The sequence below is a fragment of the Typopeltis vanoorti genome, chromosome 5 (assembly GCF_054136105.1).
Source record: "Typopeltis vanoorti isolate ZY-2024b chromosome 5, IOZ_Tvanoo_1.0, whole genome shotgun sequence".
Lineage (NCBI taxonomy): Eukaryota > Metazoa > Arthropoda > Arachnida > Uropygi > Thelyphonidae > Typopeltis > Typopeltis vanoorti.
In genome coordinates this window covers 119,505,517-119,530,885 of record NC_143553.1, presented here as the reverse complement: position 1 = coordinate 119,530,885, position 25,369 = coordinate 119,505,517, and the positions used below count along the sequence as shown (strand labels likewise).

General features: G+C 35.1%; 1 pseudogene; it reads left to right on the top strand.

Annotated features, from left to right (window-relative positions):
* The first annotated feature begins 18,243 nt into the window (after window positions 1-18,243).
* The window catches only part of LOC150106758 (alpha-1A adrenergic receptor pseudogene), a 38,671-nt pseudogene continuing 31,545 nt past the window's right edge, over window positions 18,244-25,369 (top strand).

The following is a 25,369-nucleotide window of genomic DNA, read 5'->3' as shown; positions in this document are numbered from 1 at the left end:
ACAAAGATTAACAACAGCAGAAATAAAGTTTATGAGAAAAACTGCAAAGTATACTCTATTTGATCACAAAAGAAACGAAGAAATTATGAAAGAATTAAACCAAGAATTAGTTATAGAAAAATTAATAAATATAAACATAAATGGATGGAACACGTTCAAAGAATGAAAATAGAAAGATTGCCAAAACAAGTCTTAAAGTACAAGCCATTAGGAAAAAGAAAATCAAGACGTCCTCTTAAAAAGATTCAACGATGACTTCTAAGGCCGGAACAGGACACGCTAGGCCTAAATCCTTGATATGTATGATAATGATGATGATGATTTTGTGTGGAAGCTTTATCACATATATATTATTTTTGAAATAAAAAAAAAATTTAAATCAAAAATTAAAACCAAAGTAAGTGCTATTCTACCGAACTGTGCGTACCCAAAGGTTATTACATTTATAAAAGAATTTAATTTTATAATAAGAAGGCATTAATTCAACATTAGATAATGAAACACTGAAACTTTTTAAATAACACGCGGATGAAATTTATAGCACGTGAGTAGCGTCAGTGGACTAAGGATTATTAAAGTAAAGCATCCCTCCTCCCTTTGATGATACTTCAGGACTTCATTAAGGAAGACGGTGGCCTGACAGCAGATCAACATCGCAGAAGATTGCCTAAATATTTTACAAAACATCGAAGTCACATTTTGAATCCGTAGCATGTCATAGTTGCAAACGAAACGCTTGTGCTATTTACTTGACCAAAAACAGGTCAACCAATAGAATAATTTAAAACAAATTATTTTGTAAGTTAGCGCTAGCATTCTATGACGTAACAATTCGTTCCTATCAGTAATAGAAGTCTGATGTAATTATTATTTACAAAGTTTACACTTTAATAATATTTTTTTTCGAATTAAAACTGAATTTTTCAAAAAAAAAAAAAGTAATCTAAGAGAAGAAAACAGAATGGAAGATAATCTGGTCAAACCAAAATAAATTAATAAATAAATAATATCAGCATTCATTTTAGACGATATACTATTACTAAGGTTTTTCATGAAGTTCCTTCTATATATATATATATGTATATGTGTGTGTGTGTGAAAAAAATAATTTAAAACTTCCAGAAAGAATGAATAAATAATTAATTACGGTCTACTCGTTTAAGCAGTTTCAATGACTTGCCTTCAGAATTAAGATATACGGTGTACTTAAGAAAAAAGAAACGGAATAACGCCCATATTTTATTCAAAATTGCTGATTCTACTTACAAAATTACAACTATTTTGCTGTAGTGTTAAAATAAAAGAATTTGTAAGTTAATAACTTTCAATATCTTTGTTGATATGTAAAACAAAAACTATCGCTATAATAAAATGTCTTGATTTGGAATTTTGTCGTCTCCTTAAAATGTCCTTTTTTTTTCCTCTTAACTTTCCAGCAAGGATAAATAAATCCATACAACATCCAGTGTTTCTGTTTCTAGGTCCACAGAGACTAAACTGTCCCTGCATATCTTGCAATCAATAAATGCTCTAGATTGTCTGCATATTTTGGATTAAAAGGATAAAAGGAAATCATACAAGAGATTTTTTTTCATTGAAAAATAAAACGTACATAATAAATGTAAACAAAGAATAATAAATGGATAAACCAAGGCTTATAACATTGAAATACAAATCTTTGGAAATAAAGAAATTCAATTACACGATTGAATACTAAATTTATTTCAGGTCAGGTGATTTATTTCCCTTCGACTGAGTTTTCTTAATGCAGTTAGAGGACCTGGAAAAGATTTTCAAGGCCATTTTTTCCCCAATCTATGGGATGATATACAGCGCCTTGACCTATTTTACAATAGTAGTAAAGAGTAATCGAGCAGTCATTAGAAATTGAAAACTGAAAAAAGAATCAATGTAAAAATGACAAATCTGACACACACATAACATACGTAGGACGACGTCGGAACCTAACTTCAAACATAGGAAACATCCCAAGTTAGTAGGCTGTGACAAAAGTAACTAGGAAACTTCACTTCCGTAAACATTTTAGAGGACTAAACGTAAAAGTAAAGAAGAAGAAGAAGAAGAGAACAAGATCACAACATTAATATCATAAAAATGCAAAAAGTTCGGAATTTCCTAGCACTTCAACTGAAGAAAGACGCCAGACACGAGTCTAATAAAGCGAAGATCAATTGCAGCTGACGGAATTGTATTTCACCATAGCATAGATGAAAAAGGATGGTATGTCGATTGTCAGGAATTACTCCTGAAGAAGCTAAAGCTACGAGTCTAGTGGATTATGTCTTTTAATTGCATGTTTTTTTTTTCTCCAATCAGCTTTGCTATTCGAACCAATTATAAAAATCTTCTACTCTTCTCACAGATTGCTCTACAAAAGTACAGTATTCACATCAAAAGATACTGTATCATCTTCGCTAAGTCGGACAATATTAAACCACTATTTTTTTTTCTCAAAATATGTTGAGTTCAGTGAGGTAAGGTGGGTTTCTAGATGTTAAAACTTCATACATTCTTGATATGATAGGATATTCACACTAGTGAAATATTGTGTTTAAATTATTCTATTTGGTTCTGCTTTAAACTGTTTTCAAAAACCTAGCAATAAATAATAAGTAAATTATTTAAATTCATGCTTTAAATTATGTGCATTAACACTATAAATTGAAATGAAAAATATTTAGCTTATGACACTCAGTATATTACATTGTCTCGGTTATAACATGAAAATGCATTTCGTTCTTCACAGTCACTTGCTATAGCATAATAAACGTGATTTCTTTCGAAGGTCTCCTATTTTCACTCTATAGTAGTATTTTCTGAGGCAGGATTGTTATGTATCCTGTAAAACATACTCATCATACAGTTCTATTAATTGTATTTCGATTTATGATTTTATCCTACAAAATACAGTAGGTCAGTGGAAGTAGCGTTTGTTTCATAGTGCTAGACCGACAGAAGAAAGACCTAATAGTTCGATTCTAGTCACTGACCAGAGGTCCTTTTTTCCAATCATTTCTTCGACTAGTTCCCAGTTAGTTTATCGCTGGCACGAGCAAGTGTATTTTCTCTTCCTGAAACTCGTTTTTTTTTTGTCCCATAAACTCAATTAATCGACCGTGAAACCCACACTATTCATGCAGTAACATATTGTGTTACGGTTATGGCAGCAATGGATGCCGCTTAAAATTGGTGATAGTCTTGGGCCAGCTATCTCTGATTGGCTACTGGTAAATATTGAAAATCCACTCAGTCTCCAAAAGTTAGTGCTAAAACGGCCTGGTCTACTCCTTACAAGGTAATAAAAGGTGTTAGTGGATTTTTTTTTACTACCAAATACGGCAATTTTGAAACGTATTTATTAAATGTGTTTTTAACAAGGTTATATGAGCACCTCTCTATATTTATTAAAAATTAAATAAAATATATTTTATATATATTTTAATTACTTTTATTTCTTAATTGTTTAAAAAAAAATAATACCAGATTAAAATAAAATACAGAAATTAGAACACCTCGTCCTCTTCCCATGGCCGCTAGGCAGATAACTGGAAGCAATCCAACCGCCTCTACTCATTGCTAGTTCGACCCTTAGCTTGGCGCTATATAAAAGATGCGTTTTTCCAGTTTTTATACTGTTTATCGTTTATTAAGGGTCGTCTGTTTTTTTTTTTTTTTTTTTTTGAGTTCTGGAGTAAATTCTTCTGGGAAGTATACTGGAAGGATATTAGTCCCTTCTCTAATATGGCCAAGCCAGATGAGTTTTTCTTGAGAATCTGTTATGATATTATTTCTTGCACTGCCGAAAGAACTGCTTCCTTGTCTCATTTATGAATTTGTGATAGGATGAGTGAATGGTATTTTTGGAGATGTCTGTAATTATTAGCAAACTCTTTCTTCTTTTCAGAAGTTGTTTGTTTTCTGAGATGGTCCAAGTTTCATTTCCACATAGGAGTATTGAAATAATCAGTGTGTCAATAAGACGTAATCTGACCATAGTAGGTTTTTGTAGCACTATTTTTGCTTTTGCAATGTTTGTTCTAATATCCTATCTTAATTTTCTATCTTTGTTTAAAAATATTGCATAGGTATATAAATTGATCGCTTCCTTCTATAAATTTAGCATCGAGACGGATTTTTTTTTCAGTTTCTGCTATAGCATTTCCTTCTTGGTTAGAATCATGGAGATTTGTCAATGTTCCTGATTTTTTGATTACTTATGGTGATTTTGCGAACCTTATTGGTGATTTCCTGGATATCTAATTTGCTTCCCGCCAGAAGTTCAATTTCATCACAAAACTTTAGATTGGTTTATTTTTCTTCCTCCTATTTTCACTCCCAATCACAATTCTTTCGTTTACAACACTTCGAGAAACAGTTAAATAACTTTGGTGATAACCTGTGTTCCTGCTGACGCCATGCTCCATTGGAATAGGCCTCCATATTTTCCATTAATTCAACGATCAAAGGCATAGGCCTTGAGAATAGTTATGAGATAGTTATTTCAATGTTGCAGTGATCGTATATTAGTTTACTTTAACAGTTTTCAATTTCTCTTGAAAAACAAAATGGTAATATGTGCTACTCGAAGTTTCTCTAATAAAAAATAAAAAATGTTACTTAGTTATTATTCAAATGTGACGTCATTTGTCACCGGTCACTCTCATACCTCGTTAGGGTTTTGGGAGTGAAGCCTTCTGCTAGAAGAAGTGACAGGGTCTCAGATGCCCTTTCCACAAAGAGTTAATACGACACCACAAACCTGCATGCTCGTAGATGGATGCGAACAAATTAAATAAATAAAAATAAATAAAACTATGGAAATTTGCACAAGCAACAGTCATGAAGATTTCACTTAACCAATGCCAATTGCTACTAATATCTATAGTGTCTCCCGATCCTAGGATGCAGTAGAATTATGGACTACCGGTTAGATAATCAGTTCAGCATATAATGCATTCTTATATATTATTTTAATATTATTTTCTTATTCATTTATTTAATTTTATATAGCTTCTATTAAATATTTCAAAATTATAGCAATATGGGTTTTTTTATTCCAAAAACTAGGTGTTTGACCTCGCAACTCCAAAAACAGACTCTGTGTGTGGGTGAGGGGGTGCACGCGAACTTTTGTTATAGATATAAGTTAATGTTACAACTGTCTGGTCGATCGTGAAAGTGTAAAAGTATATTTTTCGGCATTAGTTAAAAACCACAGGTTGGTTATTTCGGGCTCCATCGCGTAAGGCGCGCGCACGCACACACACACTTATTTTTTTCTGTTATATGTTTGAATAAAGCGTGGTTAAAAAAAAGGAATTTGAATCTGAGCTGTCAGTGGAATCTCTTATATCAAAGAGCCTCCGTACTCCACGGTAACTACGATGCCATCTGATCGGAAAGACCTGGGTTCCAATCTCGCGTGGAACGCAAAGGGAAAAAAAAATCTTTATAACTACTTTTCAACTGAAGATAAGTTCGCTCCTGGCATATAGAGATGCCATAGTTTCCTCTTATAAATTGGGTGATTTATTTGGTAAAACAGGGAAGCCGGAAAGATGGAAATAGGATTGACACACTTGATAGTAAGCGAACCAAGGCATATGTCTTGGTTCGCTATGCTTGTAAATCAAAACAACCAGCATTAACCACAATATTGCTTTAAATATCTGCTTAGAGATTTTAGTTGATGAGTAAATATCTATTTACTCCTTAACTAAAATATCTGTTTGGGAAAAAGCAATTTTAAAAAATAGGATCTCTCTCTTCTTTACACTTTTCTAGCAATGGTTCATTAGCTAATAAAATCAGATAGTTTTTTTTTTAATTTGAAGTGTTGCTTACCAGCATTTTTCTTAGTACATATCTTTAAAGAATGTAATATTACAGCCAGTAATTAATCTTTAATTACCGCATAAATAATTCCTAACTTTTTGACATAGAATGATTATTGCATTATTGATCGAGCTGATGGGAGAATGTATTGCCGAAGGGTATAAAAATGAAAATAATTTTGTTTCACTTGAGTACCCATTACAAAAAATAAATAAATAAACAAGCAAAAAAATCGCAGAAAATCAATCCATCATCGAGTTATACATCTCTCGATGCTTCCCGTGTCATTATTAGACTTCTTAAGGAATGCGATTGAATGCGCCAAGGTAAGAAAAGATGTCAGGTGGGTGTAAGAGGCTTTGAATGAGGTGGAAATAATTGGAGAACTTTCGCACGAATGTTAGGGAAATTAGAACATCTCGAAGAAAAATAAATTTCGGTACTGGTAGGAAAATAATAGACGTCAGCTTATGTTTGTTTACTTGGTGCTTTGTAGGCTGGAACTGAGAGATTAAAAAAAATTAAAAACGGAGCAAATTCTAAATTATGCATTAACTTGCTGAAAGTAAAAAAAAAAAGTGCGTATTTTCCATATATACGTAGGTTGCTCCAAAAGCATTGAACACTAAAGAATAAACCATGCAATACATAGTATGCTTAATCCTTTAGCAAAGTGTAAGCAAAGAAGCTTTGCCCGTGAAATATCTTCACGAGCAAAGATCCAGTTGTGAAGATACTTCACGCACAACTTTGTTCAAAACAAAATGGTTAAGACACCGAAGAGTTGGACAAACATGTAGGTAAGAAAGTCCGTTTTCTGCATGCAAAGGATGACACCGACAAAACTTCACACTGAGGCTGGCCTGCACGATGAGCTATTCACACCTAAAATGTGATTGGCAGGTAAGAATTTAAGAGACTACTTGAGTCCAAAATTCGCATATGTTTGTCTCTTGACCTAGGAAACATGCGTTGGAAACTTGTCTACAAGACAGAGAATAACAGCTGTAGCGTTATGAACTACAGGGTATCCCAAAATTCATGCAAGAAGTAATTTTGATAGAAAGGTTTTTAATTAAAAATTGTAATTTCTTATTGATTCATAAAGTATACAGTATAGGGTTATGCATGGAATAGCATATCGGGTAAATGGCCTCCACGGCTTTGCTGGCACATACGCACTCTTTTGTCGAAATTTTCCATGACCGTTTTGCATAAATGTGGCTGAATTTCGTTGATACAGCGCTCAATTTCCTCCTTCAAGGCGTGGGTGGTCGTGGGCTTGTTGGCATAAACCTTAGACTTCAAAAAACCCTAAAGAAAAAAGTCCAACGGCGTTAAGTCACATGATCTGGGCGGCCAATTCTGATCACCAAAACGGGAAATTACACGACCAGGAAATGACTCATGCAGTAATTGAATTATTTCTCGGGCTGTATGGCATGTGGCACCGTCTTGTTGAAACCACGTGTCATCCACGTCCATATCTTGCAATTTAGGCACAAAAATCTGGATTATCATGTGTCGCGATAGCGAGCACCATTAACTGTTATTGCCTTACCAGCCGCATTTTCGAAGAAGAATGGACCGATGATGCCTCCAGCCCAAAATCCACACCATACAGTGACACGTTGTGGATGCATTTGTTTCTCAACAATCACTCGTGAATTTTCTAAACCCAAAATGCGACGATTTTGTCGATTAACGAAGCCATCAAGATGAAAATGAGCCTCATCGCTGAAGATGATTTTGTTCGAAAAATAAGCATCCACTTGTTGTTGTTCCATAATCCATTCAACGAACTCTCTTCACTGTGTGTGGTCATTTTTAATAATCCTGAACTGTCAGCTGTCACGCCGTCTTTTTTTTTCTCGTTGGCAACACTTTACCGCACAAATGGCGCTAAATTTAAATCTTGCGTGAATTTTGGGATACCCTGTGGAATCAATGCCTGAAAATATGACAAAGTTAGGTGGAACTGAACATTTCGTAACTGCCACAAAACTATAAATAAATGAAAGAATCCTCATTGTCGATGAGACCTTGGAGTCACCCAGAATCAAATGAATTAGAAATCAGTTTCACCTCATTGAAAAAAAATTATTCAAAACGTTTTCGCCGATGTAAACGGTGTCTCAAAAATACCTATGGAAGCAGTTTCACGACTACAATGCTTCCAATAAACTCAGGAAGGCTGTTTATCAGAAGAGAGTGGTAATACTTACAACTGGCCATGTTCCACGAAAAGACAACTTCACAAACACCCCGAAATATCCAGCATTAGTTTCCGCGTTACAGAATATAAGACGTTCAGCATCAGGAACACTACCCTAACCTACTGTTTCATCGCTTCCTAAAAAAAGGAGAATTAGGATCTTAATTTTGGAAGAGGTCCTTCAGAAACAAAAATGCCTCGAAAAGGAACTAACCTTGCAAAAAATAAAAACATTCATAAAGAACTTTCGCGAAACCGATCTTCAGGGATAATAAAGTTAGAAGAGTGATCAAATTAAAAATTACATTCGTTTTCATATACATGATTTTGCAATGTGTTTGGGAAGAGGCTTATCCCCAAAATTTGCATAAAATTTATGAAGAAATTTGAATCTTAATGAATTTCAATGATTATTCCCTTTAATGTACTTTTTTTATTCACAATTTTCGGAGTTTTTATTTGGAATTATATCAGAAGCAGCTAAAGTTGTGAAGTAAGCAAATTGTGTTTGTTAACTTCCAGAATTTTCTTCTTGCCGGTTTGTCTATTTTGTGGAACGAAAATCACGAATTTTCATATGGAAATCCCCCCCCACACACACACATGTTTAAATGTTTGCAAAATCATGTATATGAAAACGAATGTAATCTTCATTTTTATTACTCTTCTAACTTTATTACCAATTTTATTCAAATATTTTTACAATATTCGTACACCTTTTTTGTATAAAAGCTGCATCACGAATAATAATTACTCGCCATTTAATAATTTTTTGATATTAAATTGTGAATTGATTAGAGCGTGAGTGGATTGGATTATGATTTTTCTGGTCATTTGTCGTTAGTGTATGGACATTATATTATAAATGGTAATGGTAGTGTGATGAATCACAATCACTGATGTTTATCTGAAAGAAATAGCTGTTACGCAGGTAAGCTATTTCCTTAATCTATGGATAAACTTGACACGAATGACAATCCAAAAACTGGATAAAAATCTTGCGCTTGAGCTGCTTAAAAAAATATTAAAGAAATCGAATGGATCAGGATACTTAAACCTCTACTCAGTAACAGGTAATGACACAGAAGGGAATGACATGAGACCAGAGGAGGGAAAACTTGACTTGGTGGTTTCCCCACCCATAAGAGTTCCATGAAGTACATGCACGCAAAAAGCGCAAAACAGACGAAACACGTAGAGATGACAGGATGGATACTGACATCCCTAATAATGACCTACCCTTCTAGCTCTGTTAAAGAGAAGATGCCTCTAATCAAATGGGCAACACTCCTTTAAGTCATGAGTGATCAAGAAATTGTCTACTCATGGGCTAAAAACACTGACGAGGGAATAAAGATCCACCGTAGTGGAAGATTTTAGCCGATTAACCAGAGTAATAGACAGTCTAAATATGCAATACCATACCTTCTCCCTCTACTCCGAAAGAAATCTAAAGGTGGTTCTGAAAGAAGTGACGGAGGACATCACTACGGAGGGAATAGCGACTGATCTCTGCTGTCACCGTCTGCCTCCTGTTAAAGTTAGTAGAACGTTTTGAGCTGACAAGAGACCAATGCCACTGGTCTTGGCGGAAATTCTAAATTCATATAAAAATATCTATGACTTAACATCGATCTGTGGGCTCAGGATAATACCTAAACCTTTAAGTAAAAGAACATCAGCAGGTCAGTGCTTATAGATGTCAAAATATGGGCATACTCAGAAATTATGCAGAGCTGATTACAGGTGTTTAAAATATGGTGAGAATCACTCCACTAACACCTGCACTAAGCCTAAAACCACACCTGCTAAATGTCGTGCCAACTGCAGTGGCCCACATCCGGTCAATTACAAAGGATGCACCTACTATCCAAAAAATCGGCTTTAAATAAAAATTAATCAGTCCACCTCTGAACCTTGCACACAGCTAAAGGATGCAGAATTTCCTCAAACTCCTCGTAAACAACAAAAGGAAGCAGAGTTTCCGTAAACTTAATCAAAAGTTATAAAGCAAGCAGATATTCATCATAAGGGCAATTATGGGCAAATGCATCATTACGCCGAAGTGGCTCTCCCCATGAAAGCAACATGCCAAGATCAAACACATCCTAACCTGACTGCGATCATTACTGCTTCTCTCGTTACCATGCTTCAAGATTTCAGTAAATCAAACCATCACTAACCTCTACAAAAAAATTCCTTCAAGAAACTCTCTCTATCTTAACGGCACTCAATTATGATTAAAAATAAATTTCTTCCAAATTCCCTGCTAATTACCGCTTGGAATGAAAACGATTTAACCAACACGACTATAGAACTTCAACAATTTTCAATAAGATATAAACCAGATATTATACTGATAAGTGAAATCCACCTAAGACCTGCACATAATCCAAAATCGAGAGGATACCTGCTCTACAGAAATGACAGACTGGATTACAGAGGCGGTGGCACTGCCATTGTTATCAAAAACTACATTAAACACTTATCAATAACAAATAACTCATCAATAAACAACTCATCAACAACAAATTTAGAGATTACAGGCATTTAAGTACACACTAACATAGCTGGTAAGCTCAAAATCAATGCTGCTTACAACTCACCAACCAGAACTTTACTGTCGGCTGATATAGACGCCATTCTTGGCATCAGGGAGTCCATCAGCATCGTTGCGGACCTGAATTCAAAACATCGAGCTTGGAACAGCAAAACAATCAATAAAAACGGCCTCATTCTATATAATTATGCAGGGTCCAATTATATTGTAATGGCCGGTCCTACTAAGCACAGTCCTATTAGCAGATCTGATGTCTTAGATATTGTAATTCTACAAAACGTTAAATACCAATACAATGTTCAATCACTGAATGAGTTGTCCTCAGACCACAACCCTATTCTACTTGAATTAGGCAATCAAGAACGACTATCTCCATATCACTCCTTCATAGCATGGAAAAGATTATCAAAACTACTCATTGAATACAATGGTCCTGTACCCAGCATAAAATCAAAGGAATAAATTGATAAAGCAACAGAAAATCTCACTAATCAAATGAACAAAGCATTAGAAGCAGTCACAAAAACTTCAACTATTTATAAGACTAACCGTATTCCATAAGATATCATGAATAAAATTAGAGAGAAAAACAAAGCAAGGAAAATATATCAAAACAGACGTGCTCCCCAAGATTAAAAAACTCCTCAACAAACTGAACAATTCAGTCAGAGAAGCTCTCAAAAATCACAGAAATCAGCAGTGGGAAAATAAATTATCATCTATTAATTCTGCAGATCATTCCGTCTGGATATTTTTAAAAAATCTCAGAAACAAAAAACGCAAATCTCTCTCTCCTCTATCCAATCAGATCAGTGCGTACTAAATCCTAATCTGATCTAAAAAAGAAAAGAAAAAAAAAAATATATAAGGGTCATCGCCATGTTAGACGATACTGAAAAAATCTGACAATAATTCAAATCTGATTACTCCTATTACATATTATACTGATAAGTGAAACCTGAAACTTGCCAACATCATAAATTAATTTCTTGGGATGTAATATTTCCCTTCCTCTTGCAACATTTCTGACATTGTTCCAGTTCACAAGATACACAAAGACCCTCATTTACCTCAAACTTATCGCCCCCATCAGCCTACTATCAAATCTAGGAAACATTGCGGAAAAAATTATCCTCTCCGGACTTCAAGAATCAGTTGGCAAATTAAATATCATACAGTAGGAACAATTTGCCTTTCGTCGAAATCGTGAATCCAAATACCTTCAGCAACCATATCAAGAACATCTGTGTGAAAGTATCCAAAACTATCGCTCAACTCTACTTCTTGATTAATCGACACAAACTATTTCTATAACAGATGGTAATTCGTCCTATAATTACATATGCCTCTCCAGCTTGTAGCCACACCTCCAAAGTTAACATATTAAAATTATAACGGGTGCAAAACAAATGCTTGCGAATGATACTAAATGCTCCGTCAGAAATGATCAGATTCACCGGGATACCAATATTCCATATATCTCCAAATTCCTTCGCTCATTAGCAGTAAAGTTTTTTTCAAAAGCGGCTACGAATCCTAATCAGCTGGTACAACAAGATGCAGATTACAGCGAAAAACACCTCTACAAGTGCAGAAGACCTAAAGTCATTCTACTTTCCAATGATATCGCTTAATCTCTCACCCCCCCCCCACAGGGCAAGCTAAATGTTTTTTTTTCCTACCAATGTTTTATCTGTGCCAGATACGGGGAGTACAAAAGCGTTAAGCTTCACCGTTACAACAGTACCGTTAAACGAAGGTATTTTTCATATTAATCAAGGTTTCAATTTCCAGTGCGAACAGTGTGTGTGTGTGTGTGTGTGTGTGTGTGTGTTCGACTTGCCAGTGCAACAGTTATTCATAGTGCAGCACTGGTGCGCAGTCTCGCTGATGATAAAGGAAATTACGGATAGCCAAATGGCCATTTCATACTTTTTTCTTTCAGTTCTAGTTCCTTCCTGATATTTTTCAAAATATAAATTGAAAGTGAATATATTAGTAAATAAGTAAATATTAAATAAGCAGAAAACTGTTATTTTAAATAGTAATTATAACGGAAATACGAAGAGTCAAGTGGCGCCATTTATATATATATATATATATATATATTAATCCTCCAGAACACAAGGCAGATAGCAAAAAGGGTTACTGTATGAGGAGAAAAGTATGTGATGAAAGTGCCATTACATCGCGCACACTTTTTGGAGAGAGAAAGAAAGGAGAAAAAAAAAGTTATTGATCATGTTAGTGTTTGTTCATTGCTTGGCACATCAATGAGGCAGGGAAAGAATATTCCAGTAGCACACAATAGAAATGTTGCAGGCAGCATCTGTGTCATACAATATCCGGTTGCAGATAGTAGAGGAAATCGATGAATCCATTTTTACTTCCCCTGATATCAGTAAATCTGACTGATAATCATAGCTAATAAGAAAAGCAGTTTATTAGTCTGAACGAAATAAGTCAATTAGAAATATAAAGCCACAATGCAAACCAGACAGAAAAAGACATCGAAAAGCAACTTTTCGTAGTAATAAAAATAGGTCAGAGGATTTGGGTCGGAAGAGCTAGCGACATAGAAAGAAAGTCAGCCAACGGACATCATGCATGAACAAAGAATTTTAAAAAAGTGTGGAGATAGAAGTTAAAACTTCGACTCGACATAGCATAGCTTTCTCTATCGCAATGGGCATTTTGTTTATTATTTAGTTGTAAGGACTGCAATTTTATAGGTGGGAAAGGAAGAGGTATTATAAACCATTGCTTTTCGATAAATACGAAATAACGTTCTTTACTTATAAAAATGTTATTTCATTACATTTGTGTAGATATTTTGAAAATGTATTATCAAGGATTGAATATACCAACACGTTACATTTAAAATAAATATGGAATTATAAAAAAGTATAATCAGTAATTACTGATTTATACATTTCATTCTTAATAAGATTAATACATCCATTTGTACTCTAACTCCAATTAAAATAGTATATAAGAATTAAGTTATCACTTCATTCACGATTGTAATGACGATTATTTGTGAGTGGTTTCAGGTAAATCAGCTTTTAAATTTCCTGCTGATGAAGTCTAGCCTTCGACTATGGCAGTTGGATCGGTTTTCTTCAGAAGCCCTTCCATTTCCGTTACAAATATAAACTTGCTCGGAACACATTAGCAGTATTACGTATGCTTACGTAGTGCACCAAAGTCTACTTAGGAATTTGGTGACTACACTCGAGTCATATGTAAAAGTGCGATGCTAGACAAAACTAACTATTGCTTGATAATTCTAATTATATACCGTATCATGATGAGGATTGGAAATCAAATCAAAATATCGCTCATTCGAGTTTTATAGGAGTAATACCACGAAGTTAATAATAAAGGGGAAAAAAATCATAAACGGGAAATAAAACTAGCAATAAGTCGCTTTAAGATATTTAGATAACACTAGAAATCCAAACTGAAATCATTTGTAAATTTTATAATTTTTATTTTATTTTTCTTTCGCAAAATCAGCTCGGAATTATCCGATTTTGATTCGAAAGAACTAGTTTTGAATCCAGTGAACGCTAGGAATGAAGGCTATATCAGCGAAAAGTGAGTCAAAGGGTAGCAGTTTTTTTCCCCCAGAAAAACGGAAAAACGGATGCAAAATATACTGTTAACAAACATAATACACATTGACTGCATGGCCTAAGTTGCCTCCTCACTATTCCAATCATCACGAATCTTTTCACTGCTTTGCATTCTTCCAATCAGCCTAAATTTTGACGTTGGAAATTATACGTTGAAATACGAGTGGAGATCTCTATGGGCGAGTGAATAATATAAGCAAACAAATTTTAGAAGCTGACAGCTAAAAACTGTTCACTAGACAATCATTTATTAGATTTCGTTTGTCACTTTCTTAGCATGCCATTGTTACTGTTGTTGAACTTTGTCACCAGAATTATTATTCTATCTAGGATCGTACACAAGCATGAACTCCACAAATTACCTGTTACTAATGTGTACTGAAATGAACTTTCTATAGGTGCTGGAAGTTGTTTTCGTGTTTTTGAGCTGGAAACTACAACAACCAAGCGAAACTCCAAAACGTCAGCCTGAGACCGGTAGGTTTTTAGGAAAATTTATCTTTAAAATGTAAAATTATTTTTTTATTATTGTTAAAGTTATTACTTATAATTTGATTATTTCTTATTTATCTATAATCCATTACTTATAGTTTTATTATTTTTTTTTTAATTTTATTTTCTTAATTATTGTTGATTGCTATCCATGATAGCAATCACTTTGGTAAAACCATCCCAATTTTGGTTTCCATCAAATAATTTTTGTGATGATAAAATTTAGCAAAAATCTTTTGAAATGATTCAGGGTAATAACTCCATTATGGCAACTGAAAGTTAATAAAATTTGATTTTTACGATTTCTCCTAAAATTTATCCAAACGATTCAATTTTGGTATCGAACGCACCTTTTTAAGTTTCAAATATGCTACAAATGGATTTTTTTTTTCACTTTGTTTTGAATTACAACGTCCGCGCTGTAAGCCTAGTGGCTCTGCGCTTCGCAACCATATGCCCGAGGAAGGAGTGTCCTAGGTTCGATTCTTGTCGGTGACGTGAAGAGCTGAAGGATCTTCCTCAGCCATAGCCAAGTTAGCCGGTCTTGGGCGTGGACAGTGGGGTTTTTTCCCCAGTTTATCCTGGGGTTTTTAATCCCGCAAAGCAGGCAAACCCGCCTTGAGAACTCAACACTACAGGACATAGGTTACACCGGGGCGTAGGGCTGGCCGCCTTATCCTGTGAACGGTTTGAGGTCCGATGATTAATAAACCCTCGACACCGCAACTATACTTCGCGTCATCCGGCCATTTTGTGAAATAACTTAAACCCTAGTTTACTGGTGAAAAAACTTTGTCACTATTGCATGAAACCAGCTAACTCATCTTCAACTGAAAAGCTCTTAGAAAAGTTCACTGCATCATAACTCAGGTCATTCCCAAGGACATTGTCGTTACCTCCTGATCTACACACACTGCAACCAACAATAAATAAGGATTTTATGTAATCCATCAGAGAAACGTAATTTTGGCTCAGTCTTTGTAACTGTTAACGAAATGGACCTTTTATGACTCTCTAAGCATATTTATTTACAATACTTTGTTTTATTAACAGTAAGATTGAAGATAAGATGGAAGATTTAACCTCCATAAAAAAAAAGATTTTATACACAGATATTCATATCGAAAAATCAAATAAGAAATAAGAGTAATTGTTTATCGCATAAATTTCAAACAGTTCTGAAATATTAGTGTTTAAAATGTAAGTATTAAATATAACGTCCTCTCAGAAATTTTAGTTATACGGGGTGGTCCATAACTTCACTAAGGGATTTAAAATATGAATAACTTATAACTAATATAAAAAATTTCCAGGTTTTGTATTTCATTATAACAAAAACTAATAAATAAAATTGATAAATAAAAAAAGTTATTAAATGTTTAAACCTTTTCGTGACTTATGGAGTCATTTTGTACATTATGCACATACTATTGGAATATAAATGTGGCGTTAAGTTGCCACTAATATTAGAAGAAACAGAAAGATGTTCAGAAATTTCTTTATCTTCTTTATTAATGATAGCATGAGAGCGTTAGTTATAATTTAATATAAAATTAAATTTATATATAATTATAATGTAAATTTAATAAACTCGAAAAATAATTTAAAATAAATCAAAATTTTGGAAAATATTTTAGTAAAATGAAGTATATTTAGAACACCATATTATAATCTGCTAACTTTTCATATTTATAGAATAAAGTTTCAGCGTACTTAAAATTGCTAATTTTTTTTTCTGTTAGAGTGTTAGTGAAATTTCTAAAATCTAAATAAATAAATAAATATATTAAAATAATATTTGGAATTTCAACTTTTAAATTCAGTTGCTAATGTGCACGAAAAGAAATCGATAGCGATGGTCGACAAGAATATTTCATTATAAGTTTTTTTTTATAATGTGTGATCTGAAATAAACTGAATACCGCTTATGAATTACATCAAAAAACTAAATCCTATTTGGAAGTCCAACTTTTAAATTCAGTTGTTAATCTGTACGAAAATATTAAAATAATATTTGGAATTCCAACTTTTAAATTCAGTTCTTAATCTGTACGAAAAGAAATCGATAGGGATGGTTGACAAGAATATTTCATTATATATTTTTTTATATATATAATGTGTGATCTGAATACCGCTTATGAATTACATCCAAAAAGTAAATCCTATTGTTTCTTCAGAACTCCCAGCATCCTCCGGTGACATCCATTGGAGCGCAACAGACGAGCGTCACTTAATCCCGTGTCCTGTCTCTAAGTCACAACAGCCGCTCCACTTGTCGACTCTACAGATGATGACGATGTGCGTGTGTGCGTGCATGCAAGTGTCACGGGGCACAGCAAGAAACTATTGTCACTACAATATTATCTTGGTCGTTTTAGAAATTTTCAAAGTGACCAAGAATTTTCCTAAAAGGTTCGTATCTTCTCTATTCATTTTTTTTTAATTGTTGGATTCTAAAAGAGTAATTTTTAGACTGATTTCTGTAAGCGTACAAAATTACAGATTTTTGAGACATATTCATTTTTCTTTTCGCTTAAACACTTTATTGTTGCTGTAATGTATAATATGATAATTTAGAGAAAGCAAATTATGTTTTAAAAAGATGCATTAAGTTAATCATAATTAACTTAATGGTTTTGCGTTACCAAAATGTCGACGCGAAATCTTTTTTTAATAGTTAATAAAAGTCAACTTTCTCGAAAATTATTTTAAAATAAAAATGAAAACTTACCCGTTAGCAAATATTTGCTTCTATTTAAATATCGTTTGGTATTTCATAAAATAACAAATAATTCGTAATTCAATTTAGAAATTATGATTAAAAAAAAAAAAAAACATTTTAACAATTCCTGCAGCTCTCTAGGAGATTTCTAATAAACAGTAAGATCTGTACGTAATATCAGTATCACACGCAGGTGTTGCTACAAACACCTTTTATGACGTATGCTTGCAAATCGAAGTGTAGTGAATTTCGGATTAGTTTTATTTATAATGTAAGAAGAGATGAGATTTAATGTATGATTCATTTAAAATTTAGTACATTGGTTCCCAGAAATGCATCTATCAAATTAGATGTTCTTATTTTATATTAATTTAACACAAATGCATTTCTGTAATTTTAACTATCATGTTTCGAAACATGAAAATTGATCTAAATAAAACTTACATTTGAACTTCACGATCTTTCTTTTCAAGAAGTGTTTTAGATCCATCGTTAATGGAACTGTTAGTAATAACTAGGTATTTAACATGTTAATGAAATCAAATAGTAATTATATGTTACAAAAGGCAAGTCGAAATTAATTAAATTGCTATGTATTTTTTTTTCTTTCTAGAAATTCCTGTGGACATTGCCAACCCTTTACGATTGCATTTGTATCACCTTGGGTTAATGTATGCTGCTGTTCTAGCCTTTTCCTCATCATTATTTCTTTATTTTAATAAATAAATATAAATAGAAAAGCTTAGTGGATAACAGAAAAATGGAGATATTTTTCCCATTTGTTGCAGTAATAACTGACGTGAACGTTGCAATTTACAATACAACATCACCTTACCAGCATTTCAATCAAACCGACTTTCCAAATACTCTAATGGGAGATATGTACCTTCTAAGTTTGGTTAGCTTAACCTTGAGAGCCATTGTGATATCGACTGTTATTATTATGACCATAGGTGGCAATCTCTTGGTCTTAATAGCTGTATGTATTAATTCCTCATTGAGAAATACCACTAATTGTTTCATAGTTAATCTAGCTGTTGCTGACCTTCTTTTGGGAATAACAGTGTTGCCATTTTCTGCCAGTTTAGAACTTATGGACAAAGAATGGTTGTTCGGACAAATGTTTTGCAGCATTTGGGCAGCCACAGATGTTATGTGTTGCACAGCTTCTATTCTTAGCTTATGTGTGATCAGTGTTGATCGCTATATAGGAGTCACCCGTCCACTTACATATTCAGCCATTATGACTGCTAAAAGAGCATTTGTTTCGTGTACCGCAATATGGTTGTTATCAATTTTCACATCGATTGGACCATTGATTGGATGGAGAGAACCATTTCCTGATAATCCAGCCATTTGTAGTATAACCAAAGAAACGGGTTACGTAATGTTTTCGGTGTTAGTATCCTTCTACATTCCTCTCACAGTTATAGTGATGGTTTATTATAAAATCTACAAAGCAGCTGTAAAACAGAATAAATTTCTTGAAACAGGAATCAAAAAAGTGAAATCTTCCTGCGGAGACACCAATTCCATGGAAGTAACTCTGCGGATCCATGCAGGAACACATCACATATTTTTGCCAGAAATGAATGAAACTCATTACGATAAGAACACTGAAAAGGTCACCCTTCAAGGGCTACAAAGTAGTCTGATTAAGTTCCGGAGACAAACGAAAGCTGCCAAAACACTAGGAATTGTCGTTGGAGCTTTTATCATATGCTGGTTACCTTTCTTTATAGTTTTGCCACTTTGTAAGTACATTTTGCTTATATACTTAAGAAACTAATCAATAGCTGATCATATCTAGTATACTATATTTTTCCTTAAGTTGATTAGTTATCTAAAGATGAAAACGTTATCTACATAAATATATTTTCTTCATGAGTGATCACATTTGTGTCACCAAATACACAAATACTAAAATCAGCAAAATATTAATCTGTATTAAAATGAAATCATCTATTACTTTCTGTCTGAAGGATCATTCTTGAAACCACAGACACAAACATGTATAAATAATTCTACAAAAAATTTCTATAGAATAACTTATAGAAAGTTTCTATTGATTCGTATAGAATTTCTATAGAAAACTTCACTGTAAATAATTCTATAAATTATAGAATAAAATATATCTTATTATAGAATAAATAATAGAATAAACTATAAATTTTATAAAGTATCTATAGAGAATTTTATACAGAATAATTTATATCTTTTTGTGTACGTAATCTCACTATATTTTTTTTCTTGAATACAAGATCATTTTTCGCCTATTTAACAATATTAAATTAAAATCGGTTGCCATCTCTTAAGGCGGCATGAGCTTACAACATCTCAAAACTGCCTTCTCAGTTTTTGAAGATCTGCATTCTAGATGCAGATTAGCGTGTACTAAGATTAAAAAAAAGTTTATCAAAAATGTTTCTCTGCAGAAGCTAAGATAATCTCTCCAGAGGAAAGGCAGTCTCACACAATTTAGAGGTCTTTACTCTATATTTGAAACGTTTCCTGTTTCCTTCCAAAAGTCAACTGAAAATCGTGACTGAAAGATCTTTCACGGTGGCCGTTAGCCTTGAGCATTTCCAGTAACCCCTTTGTCCCGGTGTATAATGTGTTGTATAGTATTATCAATAAAAGAATATTTATATTGTTTTATACGATAGCAATACAGTCCAATGATATTATAAAGGTACATGGCTTACCATCTGGTGATTTTAAGAGAATTAACACATATAATTCTATACAATTGCCTGTAAATTATAATATGTATTTAAATTATAGAGAAATAATCCTCAAAATTTCTGATTGTTTGATAGAAATCAGAAATAGTCTTGCTACACCTTTAGAGAAATTATACTTAATTTTTATATCAATTATGGCTAAGTGTGACCCTCGGAGGGCAATGGATATAGCAATGCTGTAGCCAACGAAGTCCTAACCGAGGCTCGGCTATTGCTGTTACCCTCATGCTATGAACAGTGCTTTAATAGCTCAATAACACCTTATCCTACACTGTCCTCTACAAATATAACGGGGAAGATGAAAAGCATTCTTGCTTCGCCCCTTTAAGCCAGTCCTTATAAGGACTATATAAATCGGAGAGGCGGTGATTATTAATACCCTTGGAAGGTAATGGATGGTAATCAGGGTGACCACATCTAGTACTTTCGTACTAGATCTAGTACTTTTTATAAATTTTTAATGTTCTAGTACGTTCACCAACAGATCTAGTACTTTCTTCCTTCCGAATAATAATAACAACAATATTAGACTTAGCCATATGAGTTTAATATATTTCTTTTCTCCCATCTCCCCATATGTCACATTCGGTGACATATGGGGAGATGGGAGATGGTGTTACTCATATTTTAATATGAGTAACACCGGATAGACTTAGTTGGCTTTCTTCGACCAAGAGGAGAGGCTCTGGAACTGTCGACCTGGATAAAGGGTGGAAGCTCTGGTGTGAGCCCGATAATGTCTGCTCAGGTGGATGTGGGGATACTCACAAGCCCCAAGCTGTCAGACTGTGTTGCTGAGCGGATCCCATTGGGGGAACGGGTATGTGTGTTAAGGCTTCAGATGAAAAACCATGATTTGGTTGTGGTGCAAGCCTATGCACCTAATCTGGAGTCAGAATACTCTGCCTTCCTAGAGGAAGTGGATGCTACTTTTGACAGGGTGGCAGACATGGAATCAATCCTGCTAATGGGTGACTTCAATGCACATGTTGGAACAGATGACCAGACACGGATGGGTGTGGTTGGGAGGAACGGCGCCCCTGACCTTAACGCGAATGGGTTGAAATTATTGGACTTCTGTTGGTCTAACAGCTTGTCCATAATGAATACCTTCTTCAAGCACCGAGAAGTCCATAAGTATACCTGGTATAGGGATACACTAGAACAAAGGTCTCTGATTGACTTCTTTATAGTCTCAGAAGAGCTATTTTCCTCAGTGTTGGACGTTCGTGTAAGAAGAGGGGCAGAACTGTCAACTGACCACCACCTTGTTGTGTGCACTCTACTCCTTCAGAAACCAGATGCTACCATCAACGCTGGTAGGCCTAAGCAGCTATACTGCGTGAAATGGGAGGCATTGGAAAATGAGGCTGTGAGGAAGCATTTTGCAGATGACATTTCCTCCAGGTTCAAAGAGATTCCCAAGCATACTGCAGATGTTGAGGACTAGTGTAAGCTATTCAGAACAGCTGTCACTGCCTCTGCACTCTCATGCTGTGGCAGAAAGCGGATTGGCGTGGCAACGGGCAGTGAGAAAATGATACCCTGGTGGAACCAAGAAGTCCAACAAACTGGCAAAAGAGGAGTCCTACCTAACATAGCTTAGGGTAAGGTCACCTGAGATGCGTTTGCGGTATGCTGAGGCACGAAAAGCTGCTGCTGAGGCAGTAAAGACAGCGAAGCAGAAGGCTTGGGAATCCTTTGGAGAAAGATTAGACTCATCCTATGCAAATGCAAACAAAGTATTCTGGCAGACCATCCGCCGCCTTCGAAGGAGGAAATCGTGCACAGCAAGGGCAATTAAGGCCTCTCATGGTGCACTTTTAACAAACCGAGAAGGATATCCTCCACAGATGGAGGGAATACTTTGAGAGCCTTCTTAACCCGGGTGGTCCAGAAGTTGTGGACATTCAAGTGGTGCACATCGGAGCAATGACTAGTCTCACAGCAGAAGAGGTTCATTTCGCAATAAAATCGCTAAAATCGGGCAAGGCTGTTAACGATGATGAAATTCGGCCCGAAATGCTAAAAGCCTTAAATCGAGACGGTGTTCTCTGGCTGACTCGAGTGTGTCAGGCTGCGTGGATATCTGGGCGAGCACCAAAGCAGTGGCAAACAGGCATAATAATACCAGTCTTCAAGAAGGGAGACCATAAGGATTGCAGTAACTATCGTGGCATCTCTCTGCTCAGTCTGCCTGGGAAAGTGTATGATAGGTGCTTGGAAAGACGGTGCAGGAGCATAGTCGAGTCAAAGTTCCAGGAAGAAGAATGTGGCTTTCGTCCTGATAGAAGCACAACTGACCAAATCTTCGCTTTAAGGCAAGTCTTTGAGAAATCTTGGGAATATGCCAAGAATGTCTATACATGTTTTGTGGACTTGGAGAAGGCATATGACCGGGTTCCTCGGGATAAGCTTTGGCAAGTAGTACAGGAGTATGGAGTGGATAGCCAACTATTAGCTGCCATTAAGTCCTTGTATGAATGCCCAGAGTTTTGTGTCAGGTTAAACAGCACAAAGTCTGAACCTTTCACAGTCTCCGTTGGCCTCCGCCAAGGGTGTGTTCTGTCACACCTCCTTTTCATAATATTTATGGACTGGATTGATAGGCACAACCGAGGCAGTGAGTGTGTCAGAATTGGAAGATGTAGCACTGGAAGTCTGCTTTTTGCAGATGACCTAGTTCTGCTTAGCATTTTCACAGATGACCTCCAACGGACCCTGGATAGGTTTGTAGCTGTTTGTGTAGATGCCGGAATGAAGATTAGTGTGGCCAAAATTGAAACATTTGTGGTCTCAAGACAACCATCCCAGTGCACTTTACATCTGAGTGGAGTCCCAATGAGGCAGGTGGAGAAGTTTAAGTACCTTGGGTTCATATTCACGAATGGTGGAAAATGGGACGCAGAGCTATATACTCGAATTGGCTTAGCAAGCTCAATATTGCGGGAGCTTGGCCGTTGGGTAGTATTGAAGCGGGAGTTAAGCCAGAAGGCAAAACTGGCTGTCTTCAATACAGTCTATGTCCCCATCCTCACCTATGGTCATGAGAGTTGTGTAAGGACCGAAAGAATGCGGACACGAATCCAAGCGATTCGTGTCGGCTAAAATGAGGTTCCTTCGAGGGCTTGCGGGGCTGACAAGACTCAACAGAATCAGAAGCTCTGCAATTCGGGAAACCCTCAATACTCAACCGCTGCTTTTCCGTGTTGAGAGATCACAGTTACTTTGGTACGGGCACCTGGTCAGAATGCTACAAGAGAGGCTTCCTCAGCAGGCCCTCTTTGCCAAGCCAGAGGGTCGGAGGCCACGTGGAAGGCCAAGGACTCGCTGAATAGATTATATCCTAAACCTTGGGTGGACACGTTTGGGAATCCCACCAGAATACCTGAGCTTGGTGGCAGAGGATCGTGACTATTGGAAGTTCCTCTTGCAGCTGTTGCCCCCACAACCCAATTAACAAGGTGGGCCTTGAAGATGTATGTATGTATAATATGAGTAACTACCTTTTATTTATGCACAGCGTAAATTAGACCCATTGAAAAGATAAATCACCCCGACAATGGTCAGTTTTTAGACATAGAAATGTATATCTAGGGGCGTTACGAAGAACTTGATAGAGAATGGCAACTATTGAAGACTGTAGAAGCATTTGAAAAAAGTTTTTTTGGAAATAAAATTTTTGAAATGAAAAATGTTTTTTTTTTTTTGGAATAAAGGTTTTGAAATGAAAAATGCTATAGGAGAACAAATGTTTCCTAATTTAGCAACATTAGTTATAGCTGTATTATGCCTCCCTCATTCATCAGCAGCAACTGAAAAACTATTTTCAACAATAAAAATAAATAAGAATAAAATAAGAAATCAACTACAAACTCCCTTGATGAATGGACTCGTTGTGACAAAAGGAAAATTGAAACTTTCATCAGCGACAGATTTTACTATTTCTTAAGAGTTAATTAATTTAGCAAAATCTACTAAAAATAATGAATAAATACTTCCAGTGTTTTTCTTGTGAACCGGCACCCCTGTATACGTATATATGTAAATAGCATATTAAATAACTGAAAATATAATGTCACATTATTTTAAATACTAAAAATCATATATTAAATTAATACACATATTAAGTGCTAGAATTACAACTGGGACTTTTATGATGAATGACAACTGTGGCTCTTCGACTCATAGATGACTACAATGAGATGAGTTTTGACTTTTTTCTTTTCATTTTTGCCGTACATGTGTTAATTTAGAGGTTTTTTACATTGAGTTCATCTATGATAATAAGATATTGATATCTTAAAATGCCAAAAACAGAATGAAACTAAAGCAAATAAAAATCTAGTACTTTTTTTTTTCAGATTTAGTACCTTTTTCTTGCATAAGCTGGTACGAAATATTTTTTCTGAGTGGTCACCCTCATGGTAATGCTGTAGCCAATGAAGTTCTAACTGAGGCTCGGCTATTGCTGTTACCCTCCTGCAGATCAGAGCTTTAATAGCTCAATAACACCTTATCCCTACACTGTCCTCTACAGATAACGGGGAAGATGAAAAGCATTCTTGCTTCGCCCCTTTAAGCCAGTCCTTATAAGGACTATAAAGTATGAATATGAACGCTTTAATTTTTACTGGCTTGTAAAAATAGATGATACCTGTTTCTGTGTGGCATAAATGTGTAACTATTCGTTATTCATGTATAACATGTGTGTACGCATATGGACAGTATGCTGCCGGGAGTGTGTGTGTGCATGTTATTAAGCAAAATTATTTGATTTTTACTGATACATATAACATATATAGGTATATGTGATGAGTTTTTAAAAAACTAGCCCGAGCTATCGTAAAGGTTCAGAAAAGCACTAAACTCCTCTTTTAGCCCTTACTTTTGGAAATCAGTAGGCAGACTGTCATACCCTAAGTGATAACTAGTAGTTGAGTTACCTTCAGCCGAGAAATTTGTAGAATAAACAGAGTGACAATTGTACGGACAAATTGCTACTCTCTGACGTTCTGAAACGTAACCTACCTTATTCTGAAACAAAATGTTGATCTACGTGGTTCAAACTCCAATTACTGGTACAAATGGATTTAAACTTAATTTTACTGCTCCAAAGGCCTTGAGAAGATCTGGGTTGGA